This window comes from Mobula hypostoma, assembly GCF_963921235.1.
Source record: "Mobula hypostoma chromosome 8 unlocalized genomic scaffold, sMobHyp1.1 SUPER_8_unloc_4, whole genome shotgun sequence".
Lineage (NCBI taxonomy): Eukaryota > Metazoa > Chordata > Chondrichthyes > Myliobatiformes > Myliobatidae > Mobula > Mobula hypostoma.
Window position 1 is genome coordinate 467,195 of NW_026948127.1, and position 22,529 is coordinate 489,723.

Below are 22,529 nucleotides of genomic sequence, written 5' to 3' on the forward strand. Positions count from 1 at the left end.
AGAGGAATTAGGAAAGCAGGAGGGACTATGAAATGCCCTTGGCAAGTAGGATTAAGGAGAATCCCAAGACATTCTATACACACATCAATGGCAAGAGAATAACTAGGGAGAGGGTGGGACCCTTCCAGGATAAGGGGAGTGAACATTTGCCTGGACGTGGAGGATGTGGGTGAGGTCCTCCATGAGTACCTTACACCAATATTTACCAAGAAGAAGAATTTGGAGGATTGGAGGTCAGTGCTGTGTATTAATATGCAAGGACTTATTCAGGTAGAGGATATAGTAATGGGTCACTTAAAGAGCACCAAGGGCCTGATTTGATATATGCCAGTTTATTGAGAGAGGAAAGAGTTGAGGTTTCTGGGTCCATAACCTTTATCTTCATGTGCTCTTGCCATAGGTGGGGTCCTGGAGGACTGGCAGGTAAGAACTTTGTCCCCTCTATACTGACGTTGAGTGAAGTTATCCTTCTTGGTTCAAGAACCTGATGTTTGAGGGGCAGTCATTGTTCCTGAACCTGGTCCTGTGAGTCCTGAGACTCCTGCACCTTCTTCCCAATGGTAACAGACTTCAGTGTGGGGATCCCTGCTGATTGATGCTGCTTTCCTGTGACAGTGCTTCACGTAGATGCACGCACTTTAAACACCCTTTTCAACTACATGCCAACCCTACAGTGCCAAGGATGACTGACCAAGACATTTAGTTACGAACATCCTGCATTTTCCACAAACTGGCAGCTTGAATCTCCAAGCACATGGCAAAAACAAAGATGATTGGTCTGTCTGCTCCCTTGATGCATTCAAGTTTGCCAATTTCTTCCATATTTGAGTTCCACCACAGAAAAAACAACACACAGAACTTCACTCTCCATGGAAAGTGCTAAACAATGTATGTCATTTTGAGGATTCACAGCTCAAAACAAAGCAGGGAAGATAATGTTTTGGGATACATCTGGATGGAATGCACTGGAGAACATGGATCGGACAAAGAGAGTGTTACACATGATCCTGGAAGGAAGAGTTCAGACGTGAGTCTCCTCCGTTACATCACGTTTCTGATACACACTCCAGAGTCTCATTAAACACTGACCAACCTCAAAGAGAGCAAGGAGGGATCGCTCTGGGAAAAGGCTTACTACATTTCAGCAGATGAGGTGGTTACAAGTCTTAATGGAAATGAATCTGTGACCTAGCCTGAGGGGATGGTGCATCAGGTAATCAAGCAGGATCTGAACCAAAAGGCAACACACAGGGACACAGTGACAGAGATTAGTCCTGGAGTAACACACTGGGACACAGTGACAGGGATTAGTCCTGGAGTAACACACGGGACACAGTGACAGAGATTAGTCCTGGAGTAACACACCGGGACACAGTGACAGAGATTAGTCCTGGAGTAACACACTTGGTCACAGTAACAGAGATTAGTCCTGGAGTAACACACTAGAACAGAGCGACAGAGATTAGTCCTGGAGCAACACACCGGCACAGTGACAGACATTAGTCCTGGAGTAACACACGGGGACACAGTGACAGAGATTAGTCCTGGAGTAACACACGGGGACACAGTGACGGAGATTAGTCCTGGAGTAATACACAGGGACAATGACAGAGATTAGTCCTGGAGTAACACACGGGGACACAGTGACAGAGATTAGTCCTGGAGTAACACACAGGGACACAGTGACAGAGATTAGTCCTGAAGTAACATACAGGGACACTGTGAAAGAGGTTAGTCCTGGAGTAACACACTGGGTCACAGTGACAGAGATTAGTCCCGGAGTAACACATTGGGTCACAGGGACAAAGATTAGGCCTGGAGTAACATATGGGGAGACAGTGACAAAGATTACTGTCAGAGTGACACATGTGGACACATTGACAGAGCTATTCCAGAATCATGAGTGTGATTCATGCTGGAAACACTCGGCAGATCAGGTAGCACCTGTAGAGAGAAAAATAGAGTTAATGTTTCATGTTCAGATTCAATTATTAATCACACGTACATCAAAACATACAGTGAAATTTATCATTTGTGTTAACAATCAATACAATTTGAGGATATCCAGGATTAAGACCCTTCATCAGCACTGATCTCTGTTTAGTTTCCCACCCAAAACCGAGCTGTGTATTCCTGATCTGTTTGATTCCATTCACTAATTCTTAGTTCACATCAGTCTATTACTCACTGAATCCCAGGCATTCTGATTTTGTTCATAATTTGTGTGTGTCAAATTACAGGGCCACTGTCAGTATAAGTACACCACATTAACTGGTTCTCCCTAATCTACTCTGTGAGTTAGATGTCACAGATCTCTTAGCACACTTATCAGGTTTCCTTTCTGAAATCTATGTTTTCCACTCAAACATGCTGTTGTTTCCAAGTACCCTGTTCCCACCCCCTGTACAGGAGATCCAGCATTTTCCCTTCTGTCAATGTCTGTAGTTCCACTGTCCTATTTGCCTGTCTCAAACACTGAGATCACCTTTACTCTCTTTGCCTCTGTAGGACGGTGTGGAATAAACAGAAACTGGGAAGATGATGAACACTGCATCCACTTCCTCCATCACCACCTCACTGAACTCACAGGATACAGGTAATACAGGGGCTGGGGGTTTAATGTCTCTCCAAATCATGTTCCTTTATCAAGAATGCTGAAATATTTGATCCCATTGTATACCCTAGTTTCATCTACCCAAAGGTATTCCAATTATCCTATCCACCACTCTCCCCAGTGACCCTTCTTACAACATGAACATTTCCTTCATTTTCAGCCCCACCTGGACCTGAACCTTTGACCTGGTCTTCCCTCCACAGATGCTGCCTGACCTGACAAGTGCTCCCAGCATTCTCTGTTATTTGAACAGCCGCTTCAGTGCTGAGTGATTGTGAACATCAGTGTTCCTGCTGCTTCCTCTGTAACCAGTTCTTCATTGTCTCACTTAGTTACACAGTTTCAATCCTGACTCGGATGTTGACGAGTGTCCAGTTATTCCAGAAAATGTAATTCATGGAGTTGCCTTTGTTTCTGACATTAGCTCTGACGACACCATCAGTGACCACACAATGAACCAGTTGAAGGAGTTACACACTGTCGTGGCACAGAAATGTGAGTACTTTCTGTTAGTCTGTTTCACTGTTGTCTCCATTCTGTTGTAACTTATTATTGTATTTACAGCTATTTACAGCATTGTGATTGGGACCAAGTTTGAACAATCAGGGATAGAAAAGAATGACCATGAGTGGATTTATGAATACAAGCCACTGCAGGAGAAGGTAATAATCTGTAAACCCAACATCTGTTGAGCTGCAATGTGTAGGTTGCTGGAAGCTGAAGATTGATCAATTACGAATAAAGATTCAATACATTACGTGAAGCTATTTTAGACAGAAGAGGACAGTTCAGAATGCTAGAAACCCTTGCTTCATGTTCCATTTAAACATTTCACCTTCCACCCTTTACCCATGACCTCTGGTTGTAGTCTCACCCAACTTCAGTAGAAAAAAGCCTGCTTGTATTTACCCTCTCTGTACCCCTGATAATTTTGTATATTTCTATTTGCCTGGTGGCCACTGATGGAGTAACAGCTCTCTGCTGGTGCTCCTAACTTACTACTTTTGTTTCCAGCCTTTTGAAATACTACTGTAGATGGGTTATTTTATTACTATCACTACAAACCAGCTTTAGAAGCTATTATGGGCTCAATTCAAAAGCTTACTGAGGAGTTTCAACAGTTCAGAAAAGAAGCGCGGCTGATTCGCAACAAATCAGCATTGAAATTAAACAAATAGGTATGAAATTAGGTGATATTCAAGCAACTCTATCCGAGCATTATAAGAAAATAGTTTTAAAATGGATCAAAGTATTGATTTAATTAGTTTTAAATTGAAAGGGCTAAATGACCCCGTGAAAAGAAATAAGATTTTTGCCAATATTAATAAACTTAAGGTACCAATTGTTCCTCTTCAAGAAACCCATGTATGTAAGTGTGACAATTCATGCCTTTTTAATCGATGGAGATGATCACATTTCTATTCGTCATATCAGGCCAAAGCCAGAGGGTTTTATTGCTCATAGATAATAAAGTTCCCTTTGTTCAACATGAAGTAATTTCTGATACTAATGGACATTTTGTTATCATATCAGGGAAATTAAATAACAAATTAATGGTATTTGCCAATGTGTATGCTCCGAAAATAGATGACCCAGGTTTCTTTGAGCATTTTTTTTTTCATTTTTGTCAGATCAAAGTCTGTACTCATTGGTGATGGGTGGAGATTTTAATTGTTGCTTAGATGCAGTTTTAGATCGTCCATCTTCTAAACTAATGCTACCAAATAAATCAGCTGTGTTTACTAAATTTTTTTAAATGAAATGTGGTATTGTTGATGCTTGGTGTTTTTCATCCAGTAGACAAGGAATATTCGTTTTTCTCTCATGTCCATCATACATATTCCAGGATTGATTATTTTTTTTATTGATAGCCAAATTATTCCATCAGTTTGATCCTGTGAATATAAAGAGATTGCCATCTCAGATCATGCTCCTGTGCTCCTATTTTTAAATCTCCGTGGTCTTCTTCAAAAAAATAGGTTTTGAGGATTTAATTTAACTTTGTTATCTGATAACGTTTTTTAAAGTTTATGGAGAGACAAATTCCTCTTTATTTTTGAAGAGAATACATTAGAGCAGACTTCTAGTCTTATCAGATGGGATGCCATTAAGGTGTATCTTGGAGGACAAATTATTTCTTATACTGCAACTATTAAGAAAAATGCTGATAAAGAGAGAAGTGATTTAGCTAATCAGCTGAAACAATTAGAAAGGAACTACAGGAGCATGAATCACACTTAGTGATTCTAAATAGCTTTATCCCCCTTGCTATCCATTTTCTGAATGAACATTGAACCCATGAACACAACCTCACCACTTTTTTATTTCTAATTTTGCAATACTTATTTCTCTTAACTATACTAACATGTCATAAGGCAGTGGCTGGGAACGGACTCAGGTGCAAGACACAGACACTGAAGTACCAGGGACAGGACTAGGATACAGAGCAATGGCAAGGACATGGACAGGAAAACCAGGAACCTGGAACAGGACTGGACAAGAGAGCTAGGAGCCCAGGCTTGGACTCCGAGCCAGGGACTGGACAAGGACCCAGTACCTGGGTCTTGCCTCTGGCTCAGTTCCCAGAACTAGGCAAGGACGAGGCTTGGCAGGCAGGCAGGACGAGGCTGGAGTCTTCAGGCTTGAGTCTAGAGGCGAGACTTGGCAAGAGGCAGGAGGCTGGAGTCTTCAGGCTTGAGGCTAGAGGCTAGAGACTTGGCTTGGCAAGAGGCTAGAGGCAGGAGGCTGGGGGCAGGTGACTAGAGGCGAGCCCGGGCTGGAGGCCGGGGGCAGGTGACTAGAGGCGAGCCCGGGCTGGAGGCCGGGGGCAGGAGACTAGAGGCGAGGCCGGCCTGGAGGCCGGGGGGGCAGGAGACTTGAGGCGAGGCCGGGGCCAGGAGACTAGAGGCGAGGCCAGGCTGGAGGCCGGGGGCAGGAGACTTGAGGTGAGGCCGGGCTGGAGGCTGGGGGCAGGAGACTTGAGGTGAGGGGAGGCTGCTCCGGGGCAGGGCGCAGTTCACCTGGGCAGGATGCAAATCGCCTGGGCAGGGTGCGGATCACCTGGCCAGGGCGCAGTAGTCCTGGGCAGGGCGCAGTACTCCTGGGCAGGGCGTGGATCACCACTCGATAGAGGCATGGGACAGGAAGGGACAGAACCAACCGCAGGTAGCGGTGAGACAGACTGGCTTACCTGGGTGGAGGCAAGGGACAGGAAGTGAGCTAGGTCCAGGGTGGCTCCAGGACAAGACTGCAGGTGAGACGAGGCGAGGGTTACCAGCCAGACAAGGCAAGGCTTCTGGCAAAGCAAGGCGAGACGAGAACTTCAGGTGAGGCAAGAGTTACCAGCAAGACAAGGCAGGGCTTCAGGCGAGGAACCAGAAGGCAGAGCAAGGGATACAAGGGGTAAGGACGAGAATAATCCAGCAGCCACACCCTGGTCTCTGGAGGTATTTATGCAGCCAGCCCCTATGAGCATCAGCTGCCTCAATTAGAGCTCAACAAGCTAGAAACAGGGTAGTCAGGAAAACCTGGAGCAAGGGTCGATGGATCGGATCGTGAACTGGAATACAGACTTCACGGACCAGACCATGACATAACAGTAATTCACAATTTTTTTAAATTATGTATTGCATTATACTGCTGCAGGCTTTATATAAAAGACGTGTTGAAACTCAAACTAAATATGTTCTCCTTTTAACCTATCCAATTGAAACCCAACTCTTAAAATATAAAAGTTAATTTTATATTCATGGAGATAAAACAGGTAAATTATTGGCAGGTCAAATTAAAACCTTTACAGCAGACTAAAGAAACATGCAAAGCTAATGGTGATAGGGCAACTGATTATTTAGAAATAAATGATACTTTTAGAGTATTTTTTTCTAAACTTTATAGTTCTGCATCTTCTAAGGATAACACCGTAATGAACAATTTTTTAGACCAACTAAATATCCTTAGAATTTCTGCCAATAACAGAAAGTTGTTGGAACAACCTATTTCTTTTGAGGAAATTGTCGAGGCTGTGCACTCATTGCACTCGAGGAGAGCTCCGGGTCCAGGTGGATGTTCTGGAGAGTTTTGCAAGATCTTTTCCTCACTGCTTATACCTCATTTATGTTCAGATTTTTCATATTCATTCAAGTTGGGCAGACTCCCTCAATCTTTTTATGACTTTCCACTTTGCTTATCCTTAAAAAGAATACTCTTCTTATAGACCAATTTCTTTATTTAATGTTGATTCTAAGATCCTATCTAAAGTTTTGGCCCGTAGGAGTGAAATAATTTTACCATCTGTCATTTCCGATGACCAAACTGGATATATCAAAAACCAATATTCTCACTTTAATATCCATTGGTTATTAAATGTTATTTATTCTCTTCCTAACATGATATCGGAATGTGTGGTATCCCTAGATGCTGAGAAAGCTTTCAACAGAGTAGAATGGAACTATTTATTTAAAACTTTAGAAGAATTCAATTTTGGATCCGTTTTCATCAATGAATTAAATTACTTTATTTAGCTCCTTCCGCTAGGGTTATCACTAATTCTCATAATTCCAAATCATTTAAGTTTCAACATGGCACTAGACAAGGCTGTCCGTTCAGCCCTTTGCTTTTTGATCGGGCTTCAGAACCTTTAGCCATTGCCTTTCGAGAATCTAATGATATCAGCGGTATTTCAAGGAGAGACACTATTCACAAAGTCTTGCTGTACACTGATGATCTGCTGCTATTTATTTCTAAAGTTGAGACTTCGTTACCCCATGTGCTTTCTTTACTCTCCTGTTTTAGCCAGGTCTCAGGTTATAAATTAAATCTACATAAAGTGAACTTTTCTCTTTGAATAATTTGATACCAACAAATTCTAACCTTCCTTTTAAAATTGTAAGAAACCAATTTACCTACTTAGGTGTAACAATCACTAAAAACTATAAGCATTTATTTAAAGAAAATTTTCTTACCCTATTGAATCAGATAAAAAGGATACTATCAAATTTGTTGGCTCCTTCGTTATCGCTGATTGGCCAAATTAATTCTATCAAAATGAATTCATTACCTAAATTCATTTATCTTTATCAGGCATTGCCTGTTTTTATTCCTAAATCTTTTTTTGATTCTCTTGACTCTATTATATCTGCTTATACATGGAAGAATAAGTGTTGTAGATTAAATAAAATTCATCTTCAGAAAGATAAAAAGAATGGAGGATTAGCCTTACCAAACTTTAGATTTTATTATTGGGCAGTTAATAGAAGAAACCTTACATTTTGGTTATATTACATTAATTGTGAGGATTGTCCGATGTGGGTATTTTTAGAAGCTAACTCTGTTAATAAATTTTCTATTATTTCTCTTCTTGAATCCTCACTTCCTTTGTCTCTAAGTAAGTTAACTGATAATCTGGTAGTAAAACATACTATGAGAATTTGGATATAATTCTGAAAATACTTCGGCTTATTTAGATTTTCTCTTTCGAGTCCCATTTATTCTAACTATTTTTTAAACCCTCTATGATTGATGTGGCTTTTAAAGAATGGGATAGATTAAGTATGAAATGCTTTCAGGACTTGTTTGTAGTGGGAAGTCTCTTTTCATTTGAACAACTGTCAACTAAATATAGTTTACCCAAAACTCATTTTTTTCAATACCTACAAACAAGATATTTTTTTACGATCTCAAATAAGTACATTTCCTAAAAGTCCTGATAAGAATCTACTAGGTGTAGTTTTTAATTTGAAACCTTTTTATAATAGATATATCTAATATTTATAATATGCTGTTGGGAATGAGAAGTGTTCCTTGAGATAAAATTTGGAATTAATTTTTTAAATTGGTTAACACTTCATCGTTATGAAGTTATCGCCACTCTCTCCTACAATTTAAAGTGGTCCATAGGTCCCATATGACTAAGGATAAGTTGACTCATTTTTATTTAGGTATATCTCCATATTGTGATAAATGTAATAATGGAGAAGCTTCACTCATTCATATGTCTTGAACATTCCCAAGTCCTGGAAAATATTGGAAAGAAGTATTTCAAATTTTCTCGATACTTTTCAAAATAAACTTTAAGCCTAATCCTTTGACGCTTTATTTGGTTTTGTTGGAGGAAAGGACATTATTTTGGAGTCATTTGACTTGCACATTTTGGCTTTTATTTCTCTTATGGCCAGAAGGACGCTCTTGCTTAAATGGAAAGATGCGGCCCCTCCTATTCACGCCCAAAGGTTACGTGATGTGATGTCATGTTTAAAATTAGATAAGATTCAATCTCTGAATTCAGCCAAGATTTTCAAACATTGAATTATTTTCAAAACCTTTGATTTGCTGTTAAAGCATAGATGATGACTAATATTTTTTTTTTCCTTTTTTTCCTTTATTAATCAGCTTCAGTCTTGGTGGTGGGTTAGATTTTTTCTTATATAATAAAATCACTAAATTTCAATTAAAAAGATTTTTAAAAATCCTGAATGCCAAGCTCTTGAATGTGGGACGTTGTCAAAGGCCTTCCTCAAGTCCATACAAACAACATCCACTGCCTTGCTTTCATCAGCATGCCTGGTAACTTCCTCGAAAAATTCTAAAATTGGTTAGATACAACCTACTAGATATAAAGTCATGTTGACTATCCAAATACTTAGATCTCCGGTCCATTAGAATATCTTCCAATAACCTTACCACTACTAATGTCAGGCTCACAGGCCTATAATTTCCTGTTTATTCTTAGAGCCTTTCTTAAACAGCGAAAAAACACTGGCTGTCCAACACCTCACCCATAGCTAAGGATGTTTTCAATATCTCTGCTAGAGACCCTGCAATTTCTGCACCAGCCTCCCACAGGGTCCGAGGGAACACCTTATCAGCTACTGGGGATTTATCCATCCTAATTTTCCTCAGGATAGCAAACACCTCCTCCACTGTCCTTTTGCTCCTAAAATATCTGTAGAAAGCCTTAGGATTCTCCTTTACCTTATCTGCTAGAGAAACCTCATGCCTTCTTTCAGCCCTCCTGATTTCATTTTTAAAGGTAATTTTGCATTTGTTATACTCATCAAGTACCTCATTTACTCCTACCTGCCTGTACCTGCAAGACGCCTCTTTCCTTTCTTAACCTGGGCATCAAAATCTCTTAAAAAGCAATGTTCTCTAAATCTTCTTCTAAACCGTTTTCTAAAACGTTTTTTTGACTTTGTCATGTTAGGCAAAGATCGTAAGATCCTACATCTACGAACTCCAGAGCCTGCTGGCCATGAAACTAGCAGGCATGAACATCAGATTGCCTCTGCTATTGATCTCTCCGGCTCCAACACCTCAGGGCATATTCAAAACCCGGACTCCAGCAACGACCATGGACACCTTCAAAGTGATTGCGCAACCACCAACTGCGACTCCAGCCTTCAACTCCAGGCCGGGTCTTTATGTGCTGCTGTTGTGACTCCCGTCTCCCCTTCCCCCACCACTACTCTGCAATCCCGTCTCCCTCAGATCCCATCGTCAGCTCCTGGGTCCTCAGAGGCTCCATCTTCCTCTCACCCCAACCCTCCCCTCTCCACTGACACCCCCAGCCTCCCCCCTCCCCCCTCTGATCCCAGCTCTCATCTGTGCCGGGTCTTTACCATCCCCTCCGACCTTCAACTGTCGGAGGCAGAACGCTCTGTCCTCAGTAAGGGCCTCACCTTTGTGCCCCTTCGCCCACACCTCAGCGAGTTCCGTGTTCGCCATGATGCGGAACTTTTCTTCCGCCGTCTCCGTCTCCGAGCCTACTTCTTCGGCAAGGACTCTTCCACCCCCACCGATGACCCCTTCTCCCGTCTTCAACCCTCCTCTTCTTCATGGACATCCTGTCTGGTCTTCTGCCTGCTCTGGATCTCTTTATTGCTAACTGCTGACGGGACATCAACCGTCTCGACTTCACCGCACCTTGTCCCCATTCCAACCTCACTCCTTCGGAACGCTCTGCTCTCCACTCCCTCCGCACTAATCCTAACCTTATTATTAAACCCGCCGATAAGGGGGGTGCTGTTGTAGTCTGGCGTACTGACCTCTACCTTGCCGAGGCACAGCGACAACTCGTGGATACCTCCTCTTATTTAACCCTCGATCGTGACCCCACTAAGGAGCACCAGGCCATTGTCTCCCACACTATCACCGACTTTATCCACTCAGGGGATCTCCCATCCACTGCTACCAACCTTATAGTTCCCACACCCCGCACTTCCCGTTTCTACCTCCTACCCAAGATCCACAAACCTGCCTGTCCTGGCCGACCTATTGTCTCAGCTTGCTCCTGCCCCACTGAACTCGTTTCTGCATACATCGACATGGTTTTATCCCCCCTTGTTCAATCCCTTCCTACCTATGTTCGCGACACTTATCACGCTCTTAAACTTTTCGATGATTTTAAGTTCCCTGGCCCCCACCGCTTTATTTTCACCATGGATGTCCAGTCCCTATATACTTCCATCCCCCATCAGGAAGGGCTCAAAGCTCTACGCTTCTTTTTGGATCCCAGACCTAATCAGTTCCCCTCTACCACCACTCTGCTCCGTCTAGCGAAATTAGTCTTTACTCTTAATAATTTCTCCTTTGGCTCCTCCCACTTCCTCCAAACTAAAGGTGTAGCTATGGGCTCCCGTAAGGGTCCTAGCTATGCCTGCCTTTTTGTTGGGTTTGTGGAACAATCTATGTTCCGTGCCTATTCTGGTATCTGTCCCCTACTTTTCCTTCGCTACATCGATGACTGCATTGGTGCTGCTTCCTGCACGCATGCTGAGCTTGTTGACTTCATTAACTTTGCCTCCAACTTTCACCCTGCCCTCAAGTTTACCTGGTCCATTTCCGACACCACCCTCCCCTTTCTAGATCTTTCTGTCTCTGTCTTTGGAGACAGCTTATCCACTGATGTCTACTGTAAGCCTACTGACTCTCACAGCTATCTGGACTATTCCTCTTCTCACCCAGTCTCTTGCAAAAACGCCATCCCCTTCTCGCAATTCCTCCGTCTCTGCCGCATCTGCTCTCAGGATGAGGCTTTTCATTCTAGGACGAGGGAGATGTCTTCCTTTTTTAAAGAAAGGGGCTTCCCTGCCTCCACTATCAACTCTGCTCTTAAACGCATCTCCCCCATTTCACGTACATCTGCTCTCACTCCATCCTCCCGCCACCCCACTAGGAATAGGGTTCCCCTGGTCCTCACCTACCACCCCACCAGCCTCCTGATCCAACATATTATTCTCCGTAACTTCCGCCACCTCCAATGGGATCCCACCACTAAGCACATCTTTCCCTCCCCCCCCCTGCTTTCCACAGGGATTGCTCCCTACACGACTCCCTTGTCCATTCGTCCCCCCCATCCCTCCCCACTGATCTCCCTCCTGACACTTATCCTTGTAAGCAGAACAAGTGCTACACATGCCCTTACACTTCCTCCCGTACCACCATTCAGGGCCCCAATCAGTCCTTCCAGGTGAGGCAACACTTCACCTGTGAGTCGGCTGGGGTGATATACTGCGTCCGGTGCTCCCGATGTGGCCTTTTATATATTGGCGAGACCCGACGCAGACTGGGAGACCGCTTTGCTGAACACCTACGCTCTGCCCGCCAGAGAAAGCAGGATCTCCCAGTGGCCACACATTTTAATTCCACATCCCATTCCCATTCTGACATGTCTATCCACGGCCTCCTCTACTGTAAAGATGAAGCCACACTCAGGTTGGAGGAACAACACCTTATATTCCGTCTGGGTAGCCTCCAACCTGATGGCATGAACATCGACTTCTCTAACTTCCGCTAATGCCCCACCTCCCCCTCATACCCCATCTGTTTCTTACTTTTATACACACATTCTTTCTCTCACTCTCCTTTTTCTCCCTCTGTCCCTCTGAATATACCCCTTGCCCATCCTCTGGGTTCCCCCCCCCCACTCCTTGTCTTTCTCCCCGGACCTCCTGTCCCATGATCCTCTCGTATCCCCTTTTGCCGATCACCTGTCCAGCTCTTGGCTCCATCCCTCCCCCTCCTGTCTTCTCCTATCATTTTGCATCTCCCCCTCCCCCTCCCACTTTCAAATCCCTTACTCACTCTTCCTTCAGTTAGTCCTGACGAAGGGTCTCGGCCTGAAACGTCGACTGCACCTCTTCCTAGAGATGCTGCCTGGCCTGCTGCGTTCACCAGCAACTTTGATGTGTGTTGCTTGAATCTCCAGCATCTGCAGAATTCCTGTTGTTCTCTAAACCTGTTATCTTTACCTTTTTATTCTGATGGAAGCATACAAACTCTGTACTCTCAAACGCCTTCTACTTATCAAGTTCATCTGTACCAGAAAGCAACCTGCCCCAAGCCACATTTGCCAGATACTTTTGGATGCCATTGAAAATGGCCTTTCTCCAATTTGCAATCTTAACCCGAGGAGCAGACCTATGCTTTTCCATAATAACCTTGAAACTAATGGCATTCCAGGGAGGAGAAGATGGCGGCACGACGCAGCATGCGCAGCCATTCTGAATGATATTGTATGTGTAACTAGGGGCCATGCACAATCCTGATTTGATGGAGACAGCCATGAGAAGCACGGAGGAACACCTGGAGAAACTTCTGAAATGCCCGCTTCGCTGCCGCTGCTACTGTGCGATCGAGAATCTTGGGAGGGGAAGGCCCCAAATCCTCAGCTTTGCCTGTTGCCGGGGCCGGAGTCGAAGCGCTCGGCAGAGATGGTGCTCGGTGCTTGGTGTCAGAGGGCTGGTCGGAGGCTCGGAGTTTCCGGACGGACTCAGAGTAGGACTGTGGTCGGATGCTTCCAGGATGCTGCATCAGTAAGTTTGCGGCGCTGGAGGTTCACCGTCTGCATGAGATGATCGGACTTTCGAGAGACTTTGAGACTTTTACCGTGCCCATGGTCTGTTCTTTATCAAATTACGGTACTGCTTTGCACTGTTGTAACTATATGTTAGATTTATGTGGTTTTTGTCAGTTTTTCAGTCGGTTTGTCATGTATTTCTGTGATATCATTCTGGAAAACATTGTATCATTTCTTAATGCATGTATTATTAAATGACAATAAAAGAGGACTGCATGTCCTCATAATCTAATCTAATCTTATTATGATCACTAGGTGCAAAGTGCTCCCCTACACCAACATCTGTCACCTGCTCTGTCTCAATCCCTAATAGGAGGTCCAATATTGCACTCTCTCATTAGGATTTTGATGTACTGCTTAAGGAAACTTTCCTGAACACATTTAACAAACTCTATCCCATCTGTTCCCTTTACAGTATGGGAGTCATGGTCAATAAGTTGAAAGTTAAAATCACCTACTGTGTTGGTGCGAGGGCAAGTGGTTAAGGTATTCGTCTAGTGATCTGAAGATCGCTAGTTCGAGCCCTGGCTGAAGCAGCGTCTTGTGTCCTTGAACAAGGCGCCTCACCACACGTTGCTCTGCGATGACACCGGTGCCAAGCTATATGGGTCCCAATGCCCTTCTCTTGGACAACATCGGTGGCATGGAGAGGAGAGACTTGCAGCATGGGCAACTGCCGGTCTTCCATGCAATCTTGCCTAGGCCTGCACCCTGGAAACCTTCCAAGGCACAAATCCATGGTCTCTCAAGACTAACGGATGCCTATTAAAAATCACCTACTAACAACCTTTTTTTTCTTGCCAGTCTGCGATATCTCTGTAAATTTGTTACTCTAAATCCCACGGACTGTTGAGTGGTCTGTGAAATAGCCCCCATTAACGTGGTCATGTCTTCCTTATTCCTTAGTTCTACCTATAAAGCTTCACCAGACCTCCAGTCTGTCCTGACTGAGCACTGCTGGGACGTTATCTCCGACCGGTAATGCCACCCCTTCACCTTTAATCCTTCCCGCTCTGTCACATCTAGACAACAGAACCCAGGAACATTGAACTGACAGCCCTGCCCATCCTGCAACCTAGAATCACTAATGGCTACAATGTCATAATTTCATGTATTGCTCTATGCCCTCAGCTCACCTGCCTTTCCTAAGATTCTCCTCGACCTGAAATATATGCAGCTTGCCTTTTGATTCCTGACTTTGTATATCAGCTTAACAACATCTTTCTCCACAACCACTCCATCATCTGTTCTGGCGCTCTGAAACCCCTGCAACTCTAGTTTAAACACACCATCTTCCCCCCACCATGCAGCACTAAAAAACCTTCCCGCTAGGGTATTAGTCCTCCTCCAGTTCAGGTGCAACTGTTCTTTCTGTACAGATCCTACTTTTCTGGAAGGGAGTCCAATGACCCAAAAAATCTAAAGCCCTGCCTCCTGCACCATCTCCGTAGCCACATGTTAAACTGTATAATCTTCCTTCTGCTGGCTTCACGAGAACAAGGCATGGATATCAACACAGAAATCACAACGCTGGAGCTCCAAAGGGGTTATACCAGTTGTTGAGGGGAATGGCCTTGAGGTGCACTAGATAACTATCCCTTTTTCCCCTCCCGATGGTCACCCAGTTACCTGTGTCCTGCTCTTTGGGTGTAACTGCCTCCTGTATGTCCTGTCTATCAAACACTCAGCCTCCTCAATGATCTGGAGTTCATCAAGTCCCAGCTCCAACCCCTCAACATGGTCTGTTAGAAACTGCAGATGGATGCAGGTGTAGTTATCAGGGACACTGGCGGTCTCCCTGCCTCCCCACGTCCCTCAAGAGGAGCATTCCACTATCCTACCTGGCATCCCCACTGCTCTAATGTGGAATAAGAAAGAAAGAATAAACAAACAAAATCTACCTGCAGCATTCACCTCTCCAAACCGAAGCCTCGATGAGCCAAAGCCTCAACTCCCCATTTTAACACTGGCCCACTCCACAATGGCCGCTCTGCTTAAACCTGACTTCTTTATATTGGACCTTCCCAAAGTTCAAACTAAATTTATTATAAAAGTACCTGTATGTCATATACAATCCTAAGATTTGTTTTATTGTGGGCATACACAGTAAATCCAAGAAACACAATAGTTCCAATGAAAGACCACATCCAACCGTATAGGCAAACAACCAATGTGCAAATGACAACAAACTGCAAATGTAAAAGGAAAATAAATAAACAAACAAACAATACACATCGAGAACGTAAATGCTGAGTCCTTGAAAGTGAGTCCATTGGTGATGGGAACAGTTCAGTAAAGTTGTCCTCACTAGTTCAAGAGCCTGATGGTGAGGAGTAATAACTGTTCTTGAACCTGATGGTGTGGGTTCTCAGACCTGTGTCCTTATTCCTGATGGCAACAGCAAGAAGAAAGCATAGCGTGGGTTGTGGGGACCTTGATGATGATTGCCGCTTTCCTGTGACAACGCTCAATATGAGGAGGTATTGAGGCCAGGCTCTTGAATTTGATCGGTTAACTTTGAGAGGATTATATTATTATACTTATTATTGCCAAGTGCCTAATTATGCATCATCCAATGTCTCGTCAGGAACTGTGGTGCACAAAATGTGCTGAATGCCTCAGCTCGATTCTATTAAACTCTCTCTCCTCTGCACACAATCCAATCTCTCCTCAGAACCTGATGTGCAAAATGTTCCGAGAGCTCCAGCTTACTTTGTTCTTTAACTTTCTTTCCCTTCATGCTATCTGATGTCTCCCCAGGAACAGTAGTGTGCAAAATTTCATATTCATACTCATACCTTGCACAACTACTGAATGGTTGTCTCAATAAACAGTCATTTCCAGCTGCTGAAGGGTTTCTCAGCAAGAACTGTAATTCCAAGTTTACCAAACAATTCCCATGAAAGGGAAAAGCAGAACATGGGGACAATTCAGTGGATCAAGCAGCTCTGGGGAGCTGTATGATGATGATTTGGTTGAGACCCTACACCTGGGTGGCAAAGACAGGAAAAAGATTGCCACACAGAAACTATCGAACAGGAACAAGCCCTTCAGCCCACATTCTTGTACAGAATGGGGGCAGGGATTGGAAGCTGGTAGGTGGTTAATTGAACCAGATGTGGGCAGGGAAAATGGGTAGATAAATCCAAGATGGGAAGGGTAGAGAAAGGAGGTTGTACAGTTCCAGTATCTCCTCCTCACAAATTGTACTTATTTATGCAGTTCCAGTATCACCTCCTCAGATACAGTCAGTGTTTATACAGTTCCAGTATCTCCGTCTCACCCATGGTCAGTGTTTATACAGTTCCTGTATCACCTCCTCACACACGGACAGTGTTTATACAGTTCCAGTATCTCCTCATCACACACAGTCAGTGTTTATACAGTTCCAGTATCTCTGTCTCACACAGTCAGTGCTTATACAGTTCCAGAATCTCCTCCTCACACGTGGTCAGTGTTTATACAGTTCTAGTATCTCCTCCTCACGCAAGGTCAGTGTTTATACGGTTCTAGTGTCTCTGTCTCACACATTGTCAGTATTTAGACAATAGACAATAGACAATAAACAATAGGTGCAGGAGTAGGCCATTCGGCCCTTTGAGCCAGCACCGCCATTCACTGTGATCACGGATGATCATCCACCTCAGTATCCAGTTCCTGCCTTATCCCCATAACCTTTGATTCCACTATCTTTAAGAGCTCTATCCATCTCTTTTTTGAAAGCATTCAGACACATGGCCTCCACAGCCTTCTGGGGCAGAGCATTTCATATATCCACCACTCTCTGGGTGAAAAAGATTTTTCCTCAAATCCGTTCTAAATGGCCTACCCCTAATTCTTAAACAGTGGCCTCTGGTCCTGGACTCACCCATCAGCAGAAACATACTTCCTGCCTGCAGCGTGTCCAATCCCTGACTAATCTTATATGTTTCAATAAGATCCCCTCTCAGCCTTCTAAATTCCAGAGTATACAAGCCCAGTCACTCCAACCTTTCGACATATGACAGTCCCACTATCCCGGGAATTAACCTTGTGAACCTACGCTGCACTCCCTCAAGAGCAAGAATGTCCTTCCTCAAATTTGGAGACCAAAACTGCACACAGTACTCCAGGTGTGGTCTCACCAGGGCCCTGTACAGCTGCAGAAGGACCTCTTTGCTCTTATACTCAATTCCCCTTGTTATGAAGGCCAGCATGCCATTAGCTTTCTTCACTGCCTGCTGTACTTGCATACTTCCTTTCAGTGACTGATGTACAAGAACACCTAGATCTCGTTGTGCTTCCCCTTTTCCTAACTTGACTCCATTTAGATAATAATCTGCCTTCCCGTTCTTACCACCAAAGTGGATAACCTCACATTTATCCACATTAAACTGCATCTGCCATGCATCTGCCCACTCACCCAGCCTGTCCAAGTCACCCTGCATTCTCGTAACATCCTCCTCACATTTCACACTGCCACCCAGCTTTGTGTCATCGGCAAATTTGCTAATGTTACTTTTAATTCCCTCATCTAAATCATTAATATATATTGTAAACAGCTGCGGTCCCAGCACTGAACCCTGCGGTACCCCACTGGTCACCGCCTGCCATTCTGAAAGGGACCCGTTAATCGCTACTCTTTGTTTTCTGTCAGCCAGCCAATTTTCAATCCATGTCAGTACTCTGCCCCCAATACCATGTGCTCTAATTTTGCCCACTAATCTCCTATGTGGGACTTTATCAAAGGCTTTCTGAAAGTCCAGGTACACTACATCCACTGGCTCTCCCTTGTCCATTTTCATAGTTACATCCTCAAAAAATTCCAGAAGATTAGTCAAGCACGATTTCCCCTTCATAAATCCATGCTGACTCGGACCAATCCTGTTACTGCTATCTAAATGTGCCGTAATTTCATCTTTTATAATTGACTCCAGCATCTTTCCCACCACTGACGTCAGGCTAACCGGTCTATAATTCCCTGTTTTCTTTCTTCCTCCCTTCTTGAAGAGAGGGGCAACATTAGGCACCATCCAATCCACAGGAACTGATCCTGAATATATTGAACATTGGAAAATGATTACCAATGCGTCCACGATTTCTAAAGCCACCTCCTTAAGTACCCTGGGATGCAGACCATCAGGTCCCGGGGACTTATCAGCCTTCAGACCCAACAGCCTATCCAACACCATTTCCTGCCTAATCTAAATTTCCTTCAATTCATCCATTACCCTAGGTCTTTTGGCCACTATTACACCTGGGAGATTGTTTGTGTTTTCCCTAGTGAAGACAGATCCAAAGTACCTGTTCAACTCGTCTGCCATTTCCTTGTTCCCCATAATAAATTCACCCACTTCTGTCTTCAAGGGCCCAATTTTGGTCTTAACTATTTTTTTCCTTTTCACATACCTAAAGAAGCTTTTACTATCCTCCTTTATATTCTTGGCTAGTTTACCTTCGTACCTCATTTTTTCTCCATGTATTGCCTTTTTAGTTACCTTCTGTTGCTCTTTAAAAGTTTCCCAATCCTCCGGCTTCCCACTCGTCTTTGCTATGTTATACTTCCTCTGTTTTATTTTTATGATGTCCATTACTTCCCTTGTCAGCCACGGCCTCCTCTTACTCCCCTTAGGATCTTTCTTCCTGTTTGGAATGAACTGATCCTGCACCTTCCGCATTATTCCCAGAAACGCTTGCCATTGCTGTTCCACTGTCATCCCTGCTAGGATATTGTTCCATTGAACTTTGGCCAGCTCCTCCCTCATAGCACCATAGTTCCCTTTGTTCAACTGTAATACTGACACTTCCGAGTTTCCCTTCTCCCTCTCAAATTATAGATTAAAACTTATCATATTATGGTCACTACCTCCTAATGGCTCCTTTACCTCGAGGTCCCTGATCAAATCCGGTTCATTGCACAACACTAAATCTAGAATTGCGCTCTCTCTGGTAGGCTCCAGTACAAGCTGGTCTAAGAATCCATCTTGGAGGAACTCCACAAACTCCCTTTCTTGGGGTCCAGTACAACCTGATTCCTCCAGTCTACCTGCATGTTGAAGTCCCCCATAACAACTGTAGCATTACCTTTGCGACAAGCCAATTTTAACTTTTGATTCAACTTACACCCTTTCTCCAGACTACTGTTTGGGGGCCTGTAGATAACTCCCATTAGGGTCTTTCTACCCTTAGAATTTCTCAGTTCTATCCATACTGACTCCACATCTCCTGATTCTATGTCCCCCTCGCAAGGGACTGAATATCATTTCTCACCAACAGAGACACCCCACTCCCTCTGCCCATCAGTCTGTCCTTTCGATAGGATGTATACCATTGAATATTCATTTCCCAGGCCCTGTCCACTTGAAGCCATGTCTCTGTTATTCCCAAAACATCACACTTACCAATTTCCAGCTGTGCCTCAAGTTCATCCACTTTATTATACTCCGTGCATTCATATATAATACTTTTAATTCATTACTCCCCTCACCTCCCATATCAATTCCTATTTCACTTGGCCATACTGTACGATCCCTTCTTGAGCTTTCTGCTCTGTTGATTCTGCTGTCATTCTTAACTTTTCTTGTTCTCACTTTCCCTTTATCTCCATCCTTATGTTTCCGGTTCGTCCCCCCCCCCCCCCACCACTACTTAGTTTAAACACACCCGTGTTGCAGAGGCAAACCTGCCTGCCAGAATGCTGGTGCCCCATTTATTAAGGTCAACCCGTCCCTTTTGTACAATTCATCCTTACCCCGAAACATACCCCAGTGGTCCAAGAATGCAAATCATTGATTCCTGCACCAGTTCCTCAGCCACACATTCAGATCCATTATCTCCCTGTTCTTGACCACTCCAGCACAGGGAACTGGAAGAAAACCGGAGATAACCACCTTGGAAGTCCTGCTTTTCAGCCTTCTTCCGAGTTCTCTGAAGTCACGCTGTAGAATATCTTTCCTCTTCTTCCCCACGTCATTTGTGCCGACGTGCACCACCACTTCTGGATGTTCTTCACCCTTCAGGATTCCTTGCAATCGGTCCGTGATGTCCTGGATCCTGGCACCAGGCAGGCAACACACCATCCTTAAATCCCACCTGTTGCTGCAGAAATCCTTCTGTACCTCTCAATATGGAGTCCCCTACTACCACGGCTCTGCCTGACGACTGTCTCCTCAGGTTTGCCTCAGCGCCAATTGTTGACTCGCAGACCCGTCCGCCGGATCCAGTATCTCCTCCTCACACACAGTCAGTGTTTATACAGTTCTAGTATCTCCTCCACCCACACGGGCAGTGTTTATACAGTTCCAGTATCTCCTCCTCACACACAGTCAGTGTTTATACAGTTCCAGTATCTCCTCCTCACACACGAGCAGTGTTGACACAGTTCTAGTATCTCCTCCTCCCACACGGGCAGTGTTTATACAGTTCCAGTATCTCCTCTTTACATACAGTCAGTGTTTCTACAGTTCCAATATCTCCTCCTCACACACAATCAGTATTTATACAGTTCAAGTATCAGCTCGGCACACACAGTCAATGTTTATACGATTCCAGTATCTCCGTCTCACACATGGTCAGTGTTTATACAGGTACAGAACATCCTCCTCACAGACATTCAGTACTTAAACAGTTCCAGCATCTCACCCTCAGACACGGTCAGTGTTTATACAATTTCTAGTATCTTCTGCTCACACACAAGCAGTGTTTATAAAGCTCTGGTAACACACCCTCGCACACAGTCAGTCTTAATGCAGTTCTGGTATCACCTCCTCACACACAGTGAGTGTTTATACAGTTCTAGTATCTCATCCGCACACACTGTCAGTGTTTATACAGTTCCAATATCTCCTCCTCACACACAGTCAATGTTTAGACAGTTCCAGTATCACCTCCTCACACATAGTCAGTGTTTATACAGTGCTTGTATCTCTTCCTCACACACGATCTGTGTTTATACAGTTCCACTATGTCCTCCTATCACATGGTCAGTGATTATATGGTTCCAGTATCTCCATCTCATACATGATCTGTATTTGTACAGATACAGTATCTCCTCCTCACACACAGTCAGTGTGTATACAGTTCCTGTATCTCCTTCTTGCACAGTATCAGCATTTATACAGTTCAAATATCACCTCCACACGCACAGTAAGAGTTTGTACAGTTCCTGTATCACCTCCTCACACACATTTAGTGTTTATACCGTTCCAGTATCTCATCCTCACACACTGTCTGTGTTAATACAGTTCCAATATCTCCTGCTCACCCACAGTCAGTGATTATAAAGCGCGAATATCTCCTACTGACGCACATTCAGTGTTTAAACAGTTCCGGTAACTCATCCTCACACACGGTCAGTGTTTATATAATTCTAATTTCTTCTCCTCACACACAACCAGTGTTTATTCATTTCTGCTATCTCGTCCTCACAGACAGTCAGTGTTTAAATAGTTGGAGTATCTCATCTCCAAACATAGTCAGTGTTTATACAGTTCCAGTATCTCCTCCTCACACAATGTCGGTCTTTATACAGTTCATGTATCTCCTCCACACTCCCGGTCAGTGTTTATACAATTCTAGTATCTTCTGCTCACACACAATCAGTGTTTATTCAGTTCAAATATCACCTCCACACACATAGTGAGTGTTTATACAGTTCCAGTATCTTCTTCTCACAAACATTTAGTGTTTGTAACGTTCCAGTATCTCATCTTCATACACTGTCAGTGTTTATCCAGTTCCTGTATCTCCTCCTCACAAACAGTCTGTGTTTATACAGTTCTTGTATCTCCTCACCACACATGGTCAGTGTTAATACAGTTCTAGTATCTTCTCCTCACTCACAGTCAGTGTTTATACAGTTCCAGAATCTCCTGCTCACAGATAGTCAGTATTTTTATGGTTCCAGTATCTCCCACTCACACATGTTCAGTGTTTATACAGTTCCAGTATCTCCTCCTTACACACATTCAGCTTTATACCATTCCAATATCTCATCCTCATACACTGCCAATGTTTATGCAGTTCCAGTATCTCCTCCTCACACACAGTCAGTCTTAATACAGTTCTTGTATCTCCTCCACA